The sequence below is a fragment of the Lemur catta genome, chromosome 6 (assembly GCF_020740605.2).
Source record: "Lemur catta isolate mLemCat1 chromosome 6, mLemCat1.pri, whole genome shotgun sequence".
Classification (NCBI taxonomy): Eukaryota; Metazoa; Chordata; class Mammalia; order Primates; family Lemuridae; genus Lemur; species Lemur catta.
The window spans coordinates 69,128,480-69,145,768 of NC_059133.1; the positions used below are offsets into that span (position 1 = coordinate 69,128,480).

A 17,289-nucleotide genomic window follows, 5' to 3' on the forward strand; every position below is an offset into this window, starting at 1 on the left:
CTGTTGCTCCGGCTAGAGTTTAGTGGCATCATCATAACTCACTGCAACTCAAGCTCTTGGGCTCAAGTGATCCTCCTTCCTCACTTTGGCCTCTCAAAGTGCTAGGATTACAGGAGTGAGCCACTGGGCCAGGCCTGAATGGAATTCTTAAAGACTGATTTTTTGTTTTATTTGTTTGTTTAGTGATTACCATTAGTGATGGGGAGGTGTCTTTGGAGGTATCTGGGACAATCCTTGAACTATTTGAATCTGAGAAAATTTTCTCATGGTTAGCCACATTCTTATAATCTTCAAGACTAATTTTTTTCCAAAGCATAGACCAACAAGTCCATTCCTCTACAAACGGTGACAGTCCTTTTGATAAAGACTGCTGTCTTGCTCAATCAAAACATAGCCCCTCCTTCTATTATTGCTTTTATGCTGTGGTTTCCACCCTCCATTATCATCCTTATTTACTCTCCTGTGAACTCATTCTAGTTTCTCAATGTCCTTCTCAAAATAAAACTATTTTTGTTACTGACAATTTTATTTTTTAAAAGTATGCTATTCAAATGTCATGATTGTACTATAAAGTTTGAAATCTCTAAATTAAGGGCATTCTTTTCTAAGAATAAGTTTGTGACAGTTCTTTAAATCTTTTAAGTTCAGAAATTTGAAAAGTTAACTTTGACTAAGTAATAGATAACTTTTTCTGGCAGCTGTCAACTGTTGGGGGCTTGGGGTATCTTAGATGGCATAACCAATTCTATACTTCATAGCATATAATTATTTGACTTGCTCTGATCACTTGCTATTTGAAATTCAAGGGGATTTAAAGAAATAAGTAACAAAATACTGTACTTGTTTTGGTGTGAGGCAAAGGGCTCTTGGTTTAGTCTTATAGCTATTAGCTACTAAGGAAGCAAACCCAATGTTTAACAATAATAATCAGTTCTTTCCTGGGCTCAGAAAAAATGTTTTGATGTAATTCTTCTTCGTACCAGCCTTTGATGAGGATATCAGCCTTCAGTTAAAAAACAATCATTAGCTTGAATTGTCCTTACAAACATTACTAAATTGCTGATAATATCCTCCATTACCAAGCAAGAATTGTCCTTTCCAGTCCTTTATATATAATTTATTTTCCATTCCAAGAATATTATAATAAATTATAAAGTTGTTGACAATAATTAAATCTCAAAAGGAGGCAAGACATTCTACAGAAGAAAAAGTAGCTAGTAGGCTGTGCATGGTGGTTCACACCTGCAATCCCAGCACCTTGGGAGGCCACGGCAGGTGGATTGCTTGAGGCCAGGAGTTCAAGACCAGCCTGGGCAACATAGTAAGGCCTCCTATCTAAAAAAAAAAAAAAAATTAGCCAGGCATGGTGGTGTGTGCCTGTAGTCCTAGCTATTCAGGAGGCCGAGGCGGGAGGATCTCAGTCCAGGAGTTCGAGGCTGCAGTAGTCATGGTCTTGCCACTGCACTCCAGCCTTAGCAACAGGAAAAGACTCTGTTTCAAAATAAAAAGTAGCAAATAAAATAGAATTATATAGAAACAAATAGGAGAGGTGAGGAGGCTTGAGCCCCTCTAGTTTGGAAATGATTTCACTATCTGGCACACAGTTATGATCACTAAATATGTGCTAAAGGAATGAAAATGTTTGCATTAGGGGTATTCTACAGTGAGGCAATATATTGTAATCAAAGTAGTTGGCTTAACTGGAGTATCTGGCTACTTAGCTAGATTTTCAATTTCAAAATTTTTGATAACTTATGAGTTCAACATAGCACTATAGTCATTAAAAAATACTCTGATATTTTCCTTGTGTGGCGTAATTCAATCTCTTGCAATCCAAATTTATATATTATAAATTATTTTCCTTCATCCCTCCCTCCCTCCTTTCTCTTTCTTCTTTCTTTTCCTTTCCCTCCCTTCCCTTCCTCCCTCCCTCGCTTCCTTCCTTCCTTCCTTCTCTTTCTTTCTTTGGATGAAAAACTCACTTGTGCAATTTAGGCAATAGTAGTTTAAAGTAGCCCATAAATGAGCTATTGGCCTTGGGTAGGGCCAGCCATAACAACATGTTCAAGCAACAAAATGAACAAAAGAACCTTTGGAATGCACCTGTTTGTTCAAAAATAGCAGGTAGTTGTTAAAAAAAAAAAGACTCTAAGGAATTCAAATTTCTCTTTAAGGATTTTGTTGCTACCCTTCCTACAAAAATCACCCAGATTACTTCTTGACCTCTACTTTGACAGCAGAGGAAGTCTTGCTATTCCATATTAGCTCAGTAGCTCTAGAGCTTCCAGGTACTTTCTTATCTGAACAGTGTACTGTAAATACTGCATTGCTTGCACATTGGAGTTTATTCCATCACTGGATTACAATATATATATTCTTTAATTTTTTTCTTTTTAAGAGACAAGGTCTTACTCTGTCACCCAGGCTGGAGTGCAGTGGTGTGATCATAGTTCATTGTAACCTTTAACTTCTGGGCTCAAGTGATCTTACCATCTCAGCCTCCAGAGTAGCTAGGACTACAGGCATGCATAACCACGCCCAGCTAATTAAAAAAAATTTTTTTTTGTAGAGGTGGGGACTCACTATATTGCCCAGGCTGTTCTCAAACTCCTGGCCTCAAGTAATCCTCTCACTTTGGCCTCCCAAAGTTCTGGGATTACAGGCATGAACTACCACATCTGGCCTACAATATATATTCTTTACATAAACTTTAAAAAAAAAGCATTCAGGGTAACTTTTAAAATTATACACATACACACACAGTCCTGTAAGCAATAATTGAAGTTTAAAAAGCATTATGATACTTGCAATTTTCATACTTTCAGAGGCATATAATAATTTGAAATTATTTTTAGAGGGTCTGGCATAGACCAAATAAGTATTTGAGACAACCTAGACAATTGTTAAAATTCTCTTTAGAAAGAAAGTAGGTAGCCCTGCCTGTGTGGCGGCATGTGCCTGTAGTTCCAACTACTTGGAGGACAGAGGCAGGAGGATTGCTTGAATCTAGGAGTTCCAGGACAGCCTGGGCAACCTAGCTAGACCCCCATCTCTTAAAAAAAAAAAAAAAAAAAAAGAAGAAGATAGGAATTTATGTTCTGGGGCCAATATGCCACCAATGGAAGCCCAGGAACAGTTAATAGGCCTATTCATTTCTATTATGATAAGGACAGGGATGGCATCGTATTGTATTAATCACGGTGATTACTATACCCTCCAAACTCATTTAGGTCAAACACAAAATTGTAAACTAAAGTTGTTTTGAATCGAAATCAACCTATAATAAATTTGAAAATTTCCATTAATTTATTATTTTACAAGCAACTATTCAGAATCCATTATCTGCTGTGCACTGTTTTAGGCACTGGAATATAAAAATGGGTAAGATTAAAATCTCTGCTTTTAAGGAGCTCATATTTCAGTGACAGGTGTTAGTTTTTTTATCATTTGCAGGTATTTAAAACATAGTGTTCACATACAGTTACAAGAATGGTATGTTACAGAACATAAAGAAAAAAGAAGCATTAGTTGAGGACTTCAGAGGTGGGTTTGTATTGTATGTACTAGAAATCGGCGGTTGAATTAAGACTTTCAGAAGTATCTGTTTAAATCCATATTGTTGACACCAAAGTGAAAGCAGTGAAACCTGTCAACAGATGATTAAGTTTTATGGTTGATTGTCACACTTTTGTAGGTTGGGACCAATATCAAGTTTCTGGGAAAAATATCCTTCCTCTTTCCCCACCCTCCATCATTAAACCAAGGTCTCTGCCTGTTGGCGTTAGATGGCACCCTCGGGATAAAGGTGTATCACAGTCATTCTTTTTTTCATTTTCCACTTATCCATATGAGAAGAGTTACTTCAGTTTTTTCTTCTTCTTGGGTCTAGAAGTGCTTAGATTGTTGGATTATTATATATTCCACAAGGAAAAGTCTGCATATCGCTCGCTACTTTTTCAGTTCCCGAGACCACCAGTTAGTGGTATTATTTCTGGGTGAGTGGAACCCCCTTTACAAGCAGCTGGAGGAGGTAAGCACGTCCTTAGATTATTGGCTTTCCATTGACTAGTCTTTCAAGAAAGCCGCACTGTTCCCACGGAAATTAACGACCATTCAACTCGGAAAGGCTTGAAATCTTAAGGCTGAAGTGGAGGAAAAAAATTGGATTGTTATGGGTTCGGTTACTATTTGAGAAGGGCAAGTGGGAGTTAGTGAAGGGTGTTAAAATGGGACTTTATTAAACCACTGATTAAGGCTGCACGAAAATTAAACCTGTGCTGGCCCCAGAGGATTTTTTTTTTTTAAAGCTTCAAAAACTCAACTTCAAACAAAATTTAGGAAAAGTGGAATTATTATAAATTCAGTCTGCGTTCTTGCAAGATCACCTTCTCTGTCACCTCAAGCCAGAAACTGGGTACAGGTGTGAGAATTTTGCAAAAAGCAGCTTTTTCAAAACTATTTTTCAACGCTAAATGGTGCGCTCTAAGAACTTCGGGGTGGAAAGCGGATCAGTCAGCGCAGTTTTCTCTCCGGGTTGCTAACCTCTCCGCCTTTGCCATCCCGCCACTCCCCCCTGGCCGCGGCCTCCCTCCAGGGGGCGTTTGTTTACGTGACGTCCGCCGTAGTAAGCAGTCCCCGCCCCCATTTCCCTCTGGCCGCCGCGTTTCCCGCGCCGCGGCGCTTCTCCCCTTAAAAGGACAATAGAGGCCTCGGGAGCGCGCGCGGCCGCCGGGCCTTCTCCCCTCCCAGCCCGCGACGCGCGCGCGCCCTATGCAAATTAGTTCGATTCAAGAGAATTTTGTACCGGGAGCCGCGCGTGCGCAGAGGGAAAGCGGAATCTACACCTTCCCGGCCAGCGGTAGCAACTGCAGAACTGCAGGAGACAATCTTTCTAGACAAGGCAGTTGAGGAGGAGGGAGCGCTTGGAGGTGGGGGTTGGCCTGGTGTGCACTCCACACCTCGGGGACGCTACTGCGCGTGGAACGGCTGCTTTTGGAAGGTGAGTGACTGCAACTATTGCTCTGGTGCAAAACTGTCTCAGGAGGCTTTGATTTCCGAGTGTTTTTCTTTTTTCTCTTTTCACCTCACCCACCTCCCCCCCGTCCTTCCACACACACACATACACAGGAAGTTTTGTCCTGGAGATGGCATTGCCGGGAGCGCTGTTTTCGTGATCTTGAGACCCCAGATTCTTTGGTATACACATGTTTAGTGTGTATTTATTAATTGAGGAGGGTACGTGAGGCAAACCGAAAGTCTTGGGGTTGGGGAAGTGTGTGGAGCTGGGAAATAATTGAGGAGTCGCCGGAGTTGAGGGAGATCCACGTTGAAGGTGACAATGACTTTTCTCAGGCGCAGTGTTCTCTCGCGGAAAGGAGCCCGCTGGCCGAAAGGCCCGAGGGAAAAACGACATGCTGGCGATCGCCTAGCGGCCCGGGGGTCGGTGCGTCCGCGTGGGCGCGAGCCCCGGGCAGGGTCGGGCGCCGTTGTTAAACCTCGTGGTTTAGTTCACTGCAGCCCCTCGCGCGTGTTTTGATAAGGGTGGACAATAAACGCCATTCGCTCGGAAACCAAGTTGCCATCCGCTTCCGAGCTGGCTGCGTGAGGGGGTTTAAATCGGCCTGTGGGGGTCAGCGCCGGGCTTTGCTGGAGCGCACGCGGCGTGGCGTTGTTTGCTCAACTCCGGAGGGATGCGGATGCGACAATGAGAGCAACACGCGGTCGCTCAGAAGCAGCCCCAGCTTCCAGACGCCTGCTCTCTTCGGACCGCGCCCAAGAGCGCCTGGTGTCCGGGGTGTCTTCGGAGCCTGAAGTTTTGCTCCCCATTTGTTCACCTGTGGCGTAGGTGTGGGCGCCGGGGCGAGGGCTTCCTATTTCTAGGGCGCCGTCTGCGGTTTAAGATGGCCAGTTAAGCTAAGTTGACTCGGGGATGGAGGCGGTGGCGTTGTCTGCGCTGCAGGAGTGAGTGAACTCCTGGGCACTGCTTTTTGTGCTGTACATGACAGACCACGTGCTCCGGGCTGCGACCCTGGTCCTGGTCTGAATGTCCAGCTCCTTGTTAGCAGTGGGATGCGGTCGCCGTCCGGTAGGTCCGGCAGGCAGGACAATGTGATTTGCCGATGATGGCGTCTTGCCAGTTTAAAAAGCAGAGTGAAAGTCGCCAACTCCGCCTGTGCGGAGCGGGTGATCCGGGCGTTTCTCATCAAGGACATTGCAAAACTTTGATTAAATAGGCCCTCTGCCGAGGGGAGGGCCGCAGGACCGGGCTCCAGACTCTCCGGGCGCGGGGTCCGGACCCTTCCCCGGGGTGATCGTGAAGTGTCTCGCCCCTGAGAAACACTCCGACATCCCTGATGCTGCACGTAGGCAGCGCCCGGCTGGAGAGAAAACAAAGAGCTGCATGTGCCCGTGCGGGCCCCCGGCGCTCGGGGCGACCGCCAGGGCGGACGGCCGTGCGGGTCGGGGGCCCCCGAAGTTCGGGCGAGTTTCGGGAAGGGCTTTTGTCCCTCAGCCCCTCGTGGGGAAACTTTGGCGGCGCTACTAGTGTGAGGTGCCATGCCGCTGCGCAGGGAGGCGGCGTGCTTCCCCGCTCCGGCGGCCGGGCGGGCGGGCGAGGACAGTGTCCCGGCCCCCGGCGCTTCAGCCCCAGGCGCCGGGGGCCACGACGGCCGAGGGGCCCGGAGAGCGTGACCCAGACTTCTCGGCCCGTTCCCCGTGGCCCGGGAGCCTGTGTCTGGGAGGTCTGTGGATTCGCCTTTGAAGTCGAACTGTTGCCATGTTTGAATTACGTCAGGGCAAAGCCATGAGGAGGAACAAGCCCCGGCAGCGCGGCGTGCGGGAGGCGCGGCCTGCGGGAGGCGCCGGGCCGGGCGGGCGCGGGGCCCGTTGTTGCGGCGCAGGTGAGGGTGGCGACGGCGAGGTCCCCTGGAGAGCAGCCCTCCACGGGGGAACTTTCCTCCCGGCCCGAGATGTCTTATTTACCAACAGATCCACCAGGGAGCATTGCTGTTTGCTGGCTCGGTGTCTCTCTCGGCGGTCACCGCGTGCCCGAGGGGGAGGCGCAGTTTGGGGGGGGGGCGTGGGAGGATCGGGGAGGCATTTTGCTGCTTTCGGGGAAACACACGAGCGCGGCGAGCGCCTCCGCGGCCGCCGAGGTGTGGCCCGCACGTCCAGGGGACCCAGCCCCGACGACACGGGAAAAACCACCCTGGGGAAGTTTGGGGCTCCGGCTTGTCCTAGGGGAAGTGAGGACTGTGGGCGAGTTGTGCGTGCCGCCGGTTTCTTTGTGTGTTTACGCGTGGGAGGGGAAACTGGGAGGGGTAAGGTTTGTTTTGGTGGTGGGGAGGGTTGGTTTCTTGGGGTGGCAGGGCGGTGCAGAGTTTGTTCTGGTAACTATGACCCCAGTCAGTTTCTTTGTTTTTAGTTTCTCCCTCTAACCTTCCATTACCACAGGCACTCAAAAGATCAGGAATTACTGTTTAGCCAAACATGGACCCCATGCGAGACTTTTACCCCAGCAATCCTGTTCTTCCCTCCTTACGTTGTCCTAAGGAGGGTTAAGACAACTTTTTTTCCTTTTTCTTTTAATAATTAAAAAAAAATGGATTTGACCTTGTCATTAAAAGTACACTGAAAGCACCTGTTTTTGAATTGGAGTTTGCCAGGCTTGAAAAGCCTTTTAAATAATTTATGTGGCAAAACTGAACACGTTTAATTGCCCAATCTAAATTGACTTAAAGTCTGGGAGTTTGTTTCTGGTGGCGTTCCGGAGGAAACCTTGATGGCATTGAAAGTATTTATATGATGATTTGGGGTAGGGGAATCTTTTCTGGCTGATAGTTATGCATGACTCAGTGTTTGGTGATTATTCACTGCGTTGTCTTAGGATGACCTTGAAGAAGCAAGTATTTAGGGAGTTGGGCCTTTCAGAGATATTGTAAGGGGTCTGGGGGAGGAAGCTGCTCAGGAAGATGACACAGGGTAATGGCTAGCTGACCCTGCTAACGTCTTCCCAGTTCCTGTGAACTGGGGTTGACCTTCTGGTTACCCCTCCTAGATTTTCTTTTCAAGCTAACTTTTTTTTTTGTATGTGGCCCCAGGCATAGCTCAAAAATTATGCTGGTTTGACACATGGATGCTTCTTTGGTATTTGGGGTTTGCCTGTAGTCTAGACATCCGATAAGCGCTACCATATCTGTTGCTTCTTTCCCGATTTCTCGTGCATTTAAATCACGTCTAAGGATTAGAATCTAAAAGTGGTCAGGGAAATAATATCCTCAGATGCCCTGCCCTCACACACCAAGTTGAAATCCATTTTTTTCTTCATTGTTTTATTAAATAAACACATTTATCTCAAATTTTGCTTGACCAAATTACAAATACTGGAAGGCAACCCATATTAGTACATTTCTAAAGTGAATAGAAAGAACATGCCAAGAAAATGAAAAACTTTGGATTTAATAACTTTGGCTTTCCTTTGAGCAGTTATTTCTCTTCATGTATTTAAACGCATATGAAGTGCTTTGCAAAGACACTGTAATTCTTTAACTTGTTTTTCTTGATTAGTATTTTATAGTCAAGTTAATGGCTACAATTTCAGTATTCTGGGTAATTTAAAATACAACATATAGAGCTTAATGGTTTTTGTTTTAATAGATGATTTGTACGACAGATTTGGTTTATCAGGGTGAATGAGTTGAGGGTGGGAAAGACACACAGACTAGATCTCTACTGGTTTCTCTTTGTGTTGTTTTTGTGGGAGGTTGGCAGGGTAAAGTTCAGTAGGTAGTATATTCTAGAACCTGGGTGGATAGCAGGCTGTCCTTGCCCATTATTCTTAATTCTATATATCTGGAACCTAGATGGTCAGTTTTTTCCCTACAGTTGCTGTTAGGTCCTGGGAAAATGTGACTCATGGGGCTCAAACTCGGGCATATTTATGTCAGAAAAGTGATTTGAGAGTGATTTTACATGTAAAATGAAAGCTTTTCACTGGGGAAAGCTTAAGCTTATTTGAATCCCAAACCAACATTAAAGGCTGTTATAAGGACCCATTAATTAATTTACCATGCCAGGTACGTAGTAGGTTGCTTTAAAAATAAGTCATTTTCTTTTTTCCTTAAGAGATGGTAGGAGTATAATTGGCTGAGAAGAAAACACAGTGAGGCACTAGGTTAGTTGTTCAGAGGTTTCTGCGGTTAATAATGCCTAGGTTCCAAAGCTGTGATCATCTTAGATAAGTCACTTTGTGGTCCAGTTTTCTCATCTGTAAAATGGCAATAATATCTGTCTTATAGGGTTGTAAATAATTAAGCAAGTAACATGGTTGATAAATACTGGCTGCTGTTTGTTGTCCTCATGACATTTTACTGGAGATAAAACTGAGGCTTGGGTCAATTACCTTGCCTAGGGAAACATTCTCGTATATGCTGAATGGAAAGAATGAGTGTCTTTGGCCCCCTTCCCCACCTTCAGAAACTGGTTCTGGGAAGACACTGCCCTCAACTCCTGGTTGCTTTTCCAATTCTGATTCAACCATTTTACATCAAAAAGTCCTGTGGAGACCTAGAAAAATGCCATTTTCTTTCTTCCTGATTTCTCTTGTCCACGAGAGTGTCCTGCATTACCCGCTTAGTTTTGATTTTGGGGGTTTTAAGTTGAGAAAATTTTGTTGTCTTTTGCTCCTTCAGTTTCTCTTTTAATTGAATCTACAACTAAGTTTTTTTGTATTGTGGAAATAATCTGGAAATGCATCTAGTCTAAAAGAAGGGAGTTTGTTTTTAAGGTTGGGAGGTTTTCTTTTTGCCCCAAACACTAAAGTTACAAGCACATTTGCTATTACATATTCAAGTACAAAAGTTGCGGTTGAACTAAAATAATTCATTTCTAGCTTTGTATTAGTTGTTTCCACTTGTTATAAGTTTAATTTGGTTTAGTGTTATTTTAATTTGGTGAATAGCAATGTATGCTGAGTTGAACTAGCTCTCTAAACTAATTCATTGGGTTTACATTTCCTGGAAAAATTTAAACCTAACAATTTTTTAAGAGGGTCTTGCTGTGTTGCCCAGGCTGGACTCAAACTCCTGGGCTCAAGCAGTGCTCCCACCTCAGCCTCCTGAATAGCTGGGACTACAGGCATACACTCTACTGTGCCTGGCTTAAACCTCACAATTTTTTTCTGCAAAAGTCTGTAGACCAAATGTTAAAGAAAAATGACTCCTTTTAAAACATCAGGTTTTTTAATTCACATTTTTATTATGGACAACATTTCTCATCCATGCCCTTAAATATACCTTTCAGATTCATCTTGGCTAGCCCATTCTTTGGGTAGTTAGCAAATTCTACCCGTTTCTGTGTACTGTGTACAGTCAGCATCTGATTGTAATATAAGACTTAGTTCCTGCTCTGCAATGGTTTACCATGAGTAGAGGAGATAATACAGTAATCAAGTAAGTGAAATTTTGTGTGCTAGTTGTTCTAATAAAGATATGGAAGGGAAAGAGAAATAATTCTTCAAAGAATTTCCCAGGTCCAGAGGATGGGAGGGTAAGCCATCTCAGACAGAAATAACAGCCTGAGTAGAGAGGAGTGGTTATTAAAGTTGATTTGACACTCCTGGAATATCAGAATTCCAAGTTGGGAGCAGCTGGTAGGCAGGACCAGGTCCTGAAAAGCTTTGAATTCCTTGCCAAAGAGTTTAGATTTTATCTTGAAGCCAGTGTTGGTGCCTTGGAGTGGATGATTAACATTTGAACTTTAAGAAGATACCGTCTGGAGGGAAGTTAGTTATGAGGTTCTGACAGGAGTTCAAGGAATATGGTGAGGGACAAACAGGCAGTGGGGATGGGAGAGAACATGAACCAAAGAAATGAAAGAAGCAGCAGAATCGCTAAGGACCTCATAGTGAACTTGGTTGGGGCCATGCAGAAAGTGAAGGAAGAGCCTAATTGACTTACAGATTTTTTGTGTGTGTGACTGTGGATAATAACCAGGATGGGTAAACATAGGAAGAACAGTTTTGGACAGAAAGAGAATGTAATCAATTTAGGGCATTTAAAAGTTAGACTGGCTTGTTGATCAATTGGCCATGTTGATCCTAGGGCAAAGGGAGGGGTTGGACCAGGACATGAATACTGGGGAATTACCAGTATAAGGGTGTTAGTAGCTTCTTGAGAGTGGACTGCCTAAAAACAGAAACCAAAATTATTCGTGAAATGTGAGAGGGGAAGAAGAAAGAGAAAAGAGTTGTGCATATAAACAATTGTAAGAGCTGAGTGCCTACCATGTGCCAATCCTTGTGTTGGTGCTTTACAGATCTTATTCAGCAGATTTGGGATTTATCCCTATTTTATAGACAAGGATACAGAGGGTTAGAGAGATTAAGAAACTTTTCTGAGGTTTGGGTCAGATCAAGTGTGTGTACTACCGTGTACTCCCTTTCTTAACATTTTTGTAAAGCTTGAAAATGGGAGAACAGCTTCGCAGAAAGGAATATGGGCCCATTTAATGACCTTAAAGTCTCCCTGAAAGGCGAAGTTTTTCTGTTCCCACAGGTCTGGACTTAAAAGAAAACTTCAAAAGTTAGGATTCTACCCTTAGTTTAATTTGTTGGATATATCCTAGGAGAGATATAGTTTGTTTTTCTGTAATGTGCAAGTCTTATAAATTCAAGGAAATAAACAGTATACATATACTGGTATGTTCATAGATTGTCTCACAGCGTCCCTGGAAAGTAGAAGTGAGATTTTACCCTAATAATTACAAAGGGGCAAATAAAATTAGAAGTGACTTCCTATTCAGTTGTAAAGACAGAAGCAGAAATAGACTCTTAAGTTAACTCAGTACAGTGAGTGCTTTTTTCACTAGACTCCACTATAGTTACATTTTCTAACTGATCATCATCCCTTAAAAACAAATAAATACTCTCTGTCCAGTGCTTTCAACTTTCTCACCCACCTGGAATCCCTGTTAATCTAGAATTGGGAGATCTAGTTTTTTTTTTTTTTTAAGCACTACCCAAGTGGGGGGGCCTGGTATTTTGTTTTTTTTAATACTATCTAAAACCCAAAGACTTGGATTTTAATTTTTATTTTTAACATGCTACTTCAGCTGAAGATTTGTTTATTTCTGAGTTTGACTTCTTTCTATAAGATGAGTTTTAGGCTCTTCTGCCAAATGTGGATTCCATAGACAGCCACAGTTATAAATACTTTACCATAAACAGGGTGCATGTTTGCAGAAGCTGTTGGCAAACAAGTGGGGTCCCACCACCACTTTCTTCAGGCAAATTTAAATTTGTCCCTTAAAAGTGACTAAGTAAATTCAGAACCTTTGCTTGGATGTAGGCTGGTATCCAAAAGCAGCAGGTAAGAGGAAATAATACTGTTTTATTGCTCCATGGTTTTCCTTAAGCGCTGATGAAACATGTCTCATTGTTGAGAATATTGCAACCAAGTGGCCTAGCAGCGGGAGAGTACAAAACAGTCTTACTGACCCTTTGTGAAGAGTGTTGCTCCAGTTACACTGTTAGTGTTTACTGGATCCTGTACTTGTATGTGATTAAAGATAGTATACGATTGACTAAGACGGTGTCAATGGTGGCATTACCGATTACAGCAACTCCAGGATTCCCACAGCTTGTGATCACGAGTGTTTTTTCATGTTTATTTCTTCTTGTTTCCCATCATCCTGTCATTTAAAGTTTGGCTGTAAAGAAATGCATCTCCTTCACTTCAAAGTTGTCTTTGTTTGCTTAGTTCTTTTTGTCTTTGTTCCTGCTGCTTCCTTCCCACTTTACAAATCTTTAGTTTGTCTCTTCTGAATTTCCTTCCCATTCTGCTCTGTGTCTGTTCTGATCTTACTAGTCTATTCTGTAATCTCTTCCATGGGAGTGTATTTTCTAACGTGTATCTCTCCATGTATATGGCTTTCACGAAGTTTATTTAAGCTGTCTGGGCTTTTTCAGATTCCTCTTTAGTTAAATGAAGGTGTGTGATGATAACCAAGGCTATTGGGGAGCAATGCTCTTCTTGGTTAAGAAAAAAGTAGTATAGAAGGGAGTAAAGTGAAAGTAAGCTTCCTTCATGCTTGCCCTCCTCAGAGGCAACCACTATTTACTGTTTTTAAAAAACCTATGTAAAATAGCAGTTTGTGTACTTAAGGTCTCATTTTTAAAACACACTGTGGGATTATACTATATAACTATTCAACTTGCTTGTTTTATAGAACAGGATATCTTAGACATAATTCCCTTTCTACATAATGCCATAGATCTACTACTGCATTCTTTTTAAAGGTTGAAACAGTATTCTGTAGTAAGAAGACACTATAATCTAACCAGTCTGAAAATCCACAGACATTAGGTCTCTTCCACTATCTTGTGTTTTTTTAAAGGTCTAGGTCAGTTGATTTTTAGAAAGAAAAAATAATGATTAGAAGTTACAGGGTTTTGGTCTAGTGAAAGCTAAGAATACTTTTCATTTGGCAGGTTGAATCCCTAATTTGTGCATGTCAGAATATCAATTCCCAAGATGGCATGAACAAGTGGTAAAGTTAACTTCCTGATTTTTACCACCTTTGGCTACTTCTCTCTCAGTTTTCTTCCATCTAGTCCATCCAGTGGCATTTTAGAATTTTGAAAGGTATTTTTGAATATAAAAAAGCCTTTACTTCTATATATAAAAAAGCCAGAAGAAGGAATGTAGAAAGTGGAATTGGGCAAGTTATTATATCGGAATAACTAATGGTGTCCTTCAAAGCATGCATACCAACTAAAGCAAGCCTAACGGATCTTAAATTTGTCATAATAACAACCCTCTCAATTTTTGTAAATGTTAAATTAACACCCTTATAATAAGATTTTAAAAATATATGTATATGTTTTATAGAGATAGGGTCTAGCTATGTCACTGAAGCTGGTCTCCCAACTCCTGGCCTCAAGCGGTCCTCCTCCCTCAGCCTCCCAAGGGGCTGAGATCACAGGTGTGAGCCACTGTGCCTGGCCACACTTATAAGATTTAGAAAGACAAAAAAAAAAAAAATACTTTGTAGAATTAAGTTCTTCACCTTTTCACTGTCTCCCTATTCCATATTTAAAAGATATTAAATGCTCTAAAATTTGAATTTCAGTATTTACACTTTTCCTGGTTGGAGCTCAAAATCAACAGGTATGTGGTATTATTAAAATTTATAAGAGATCGTCTTTAAGCTTAAAATTAATTATCAGAAAACTTACCTTAAATAGCATTTCTTTTTATAATAATATTGATAGTTGCTGTGAAGGTTCTTTTTCTTTCCCATTTATATTATAGTACACTCAGTGAACTTATGTCTTGAATTAGATGTAAAGTTAGACATCATCTCTGATCTTTGGCTTTACAATCTCATTAGATTAGATTAGAATTGGCCCTTCTGTATCTTTGATATGTAGTAGTTACCTCATCCTTTTCTCGAGTCATCAACGCCAAGGTTACATTACCCATGCCTCTTCATAAAGTTGATCATTAGATCTATGTGCAACTCACAGCTTTAAAGTAGAAGAAATCACAGCAAATCATCCCAAACAGATGTTTAGAATTGATTATTGCATTTTAAAACTTCATTTTTTTTGGTTTACATATGTTCATATAATTAGTTATTTATTTTATTGCTTTTCCTGATTTAGCTATTCACTTTAATCTTTTTAATTTTGGGAGATTCAGTTAAATTGTACAGAGCCGGAATCCCAGTGGGGTTGATTTGTTTTTTGCTGTATCTTAAAAGTTTAGGGGGTATTTGGCTGACAGTAGCCAAAGAAATAATGTCAATAAAAGTCTTTTATAAAATGTGAAATGCCGTATAAATGACAGCTTTTAGATAAATTTAGTCAACACATTTACTACACCTGTGAGACTGGCATCCTGGATGGACTGAGGTTACAAAGATAAAATAAAGACAGGAGAATTCCTAACCCAGTGATTTTTATTTTTATTATATCTTGAAAGCAGGCTTACTGAGCTGTAATTCACATATAAAATTCACTCTTTTGTTTTTCTTGAGACAGAGTCTCACTCGGTCACCCCTGGTAGAGGCCAGTGATGTCATCATAGCTCACTGCAACCTCCAGCTCCTGGGCTCAAGCTATCTTGCTGCCTCAGCCTCAGTAGCTGGGACTAGAGGCCCATGTTAGGATGCCTGGCTAATTTTTCTATTTTTAGTAGAGATGGGGTCTCACTCTTGCTCAGGCTGGTCTCAAACTCCTGAGTTTAAGCAGTCTTCCCACCTTGGCCTCGCAAAGTGCTAGGATTACAGGCATGAGCCACCTCATGCCCAGCCTAAAATTCACTCTTGTAATGTGTACAATTCAGTGGCTTTTAGTATATTCAGAGTTTTATAACCTTCACTGTTATTTAATTTTAGAAGACAAATGACAGTTTTCAATCAGTATTTTAAGTCCTTCCTGATTTTTGGCTTTATCTCAAAGCTTAATTTTCTTCTGCTTTCCCCAAACACATGCTTAAGTGTGAGTTTGTATGGGGTCTGCTCTCAACTCTAACTATTCATCAGTAAGGAAGCAGATGGTTTTAGCTTCCTTCTATTAAAACATAGTGCTGAATGATGTGACACCTATGAGAATGGATGCAAAACTCACAAATTAGCTGATGGTGTCCTTTGAACAGACAAGATAGATTGTTCTGGAGGAGTCATTTAATATTGCACAAATGTGGGACTAGGAAAGAAACATTGTAAAGGACCATTAGGTTGCTTGAAATAACAGAAATCTCAGATCTCCAGTTTAAAATCAAGTTGTGCCACTCCCACCCACCACCCTCTCAGATATATAAAGTAACTTGGTTTCAGAGGTTATTTTTGTGTCCTTGGTTTCCCTCCAGAGATTAGGTAGCATTTTTTAAACACCCTAGTGAGTCTGTAGTTTTTGTGAAAATACTTTGAATTAACATCAGGGCTCCCCAAACCTCACAATGGTTAAACACCAACTATAGCTTAACTGGGTTGCTGTAAACAAAGCCTAAAATGAAACCCCTGTGTATTTGCTGCAGATTCCCAGGTGCCTCTCAAGTGTGGGGATAAGGTTTAATAGGTTTATTAAGTAGTCATCCATTCAAAGGTTCATGTGCTGCTGTGTGTTGCATCAGGACAAGTGTCTGCTACCTCATTGCATTTCACACTGAGCACTGCCTAAAAGAGGGTGACCCCTAGGATTTAGATCTCTTTCAGATGTTCAGGAAGAAGAATTTTGTTAGGACAAAAGTAAGGTCACACTACATAAAGAAGGATTATGAATCATAAGACGTCAGGCAATTTTCTCTGATGTCTAAGAAGAATATACCTCAAATGAAGAATGGAATGTCTTGCCAGGGGCTGGTGGGTAAGTTTTTGTGGAGGTCCCCACCAGCAAAAAAAAAAAATCATTGAGGATGAACACTTGATTGACAATAGCTGCTGATTGAAAGGAAAGTCTCCGTATTTAGCCATAGCCATAGCATTCCTTAACAATTGTTATAAAACTGGCACAAACTGTGGCTTGTTGGTCAAATCCAGCCCCAGTGAAGGTAGTTCATATCTTAGAGATGATCTGAATGCTATATATATAGTTTTTGATGGTATATTTGGGAGAAAAGAAAAGGGATTGTGAGGGTAGAGATAGGAATCTATCTATTGTAATATGATTTAGTCTATGTGCTAATGGACCGAACTGGCCTTTTTTTGCTGTACTTCCTTTGTCCTTGCTGAGAGGGGAGGCTGAAGTTTTCCTAGAGCTATTGGTGAAGCTGGAGATTATAAGGGGAAATGTGAACCTGAGACCTTCTTGATGGTAATGCAGAGTGTTAGGGGAGATTGGAGAAGAACACAGGATGATGTAAGGACAAGAAGAACTACATTATGTTTTGCCTTAAAACAGGAATATACAAATTAAACCAATAACTTCTACTCTGCTTTCTTGTTTCTGCAATCCTCTGTCATTTGACATTGTTTTTTCCAAAGCAGCATGTGACCATTTTCTTCAGGAGGCCATTTTCTTTTCAGTTACCATGTGGATTTGTTAGATTGAATAAAAAATATCTGCCTTATTTTAACAGGCCTCCCTGTACCTTTTCTTACTACATACAGGGTACTTTCCTCATTTTTTTCCTCTCAAAAATATCACACTCCTGAACATTTAACTAAATGATTCAACTAAGAATATTTATTTTTTTTTTGTTTTAACAATTCTTAGAGGTAACTATTAGTTTAGACTTAATTATTGAAATGCATCATTGGCCTTCTGCCTTGCCCCATCCCACTCATTTG

The 17,289-nt window shown here is 41.6% G+C and overlaps 1 protein-coding gene across 3 annotated transcripts in view; it reads left to right on the forward strand.

The window, feature by feature from the left end:
* The first annotated feature begins 4,816 nt into the window (after window positions 1-4,816).
* SINHCAF (SIN3-HDAC complex associated factor) overlaps window positions 4,817-17,289 on the forward strand; it is a 33,833-nt gene continuing 21,360 nt past the window's right edge. The window contains exon 1 of one of the 3 annotated variants that reach the window (XM_045554071.1): window positions 4,817-4,999. The gene's annotated coding sequence lies outside the window, so the exon portion shown is untranslated. Of the gene's footprint in view, window positions 5,000-5,731; window positions 5,842-14,072; window positions 14,166-17,289 lie in introns of those variants that run through there. The other 2 variants (XM_045554073.1, XM_045554072.1) reach the window with 2 other exon arrangements.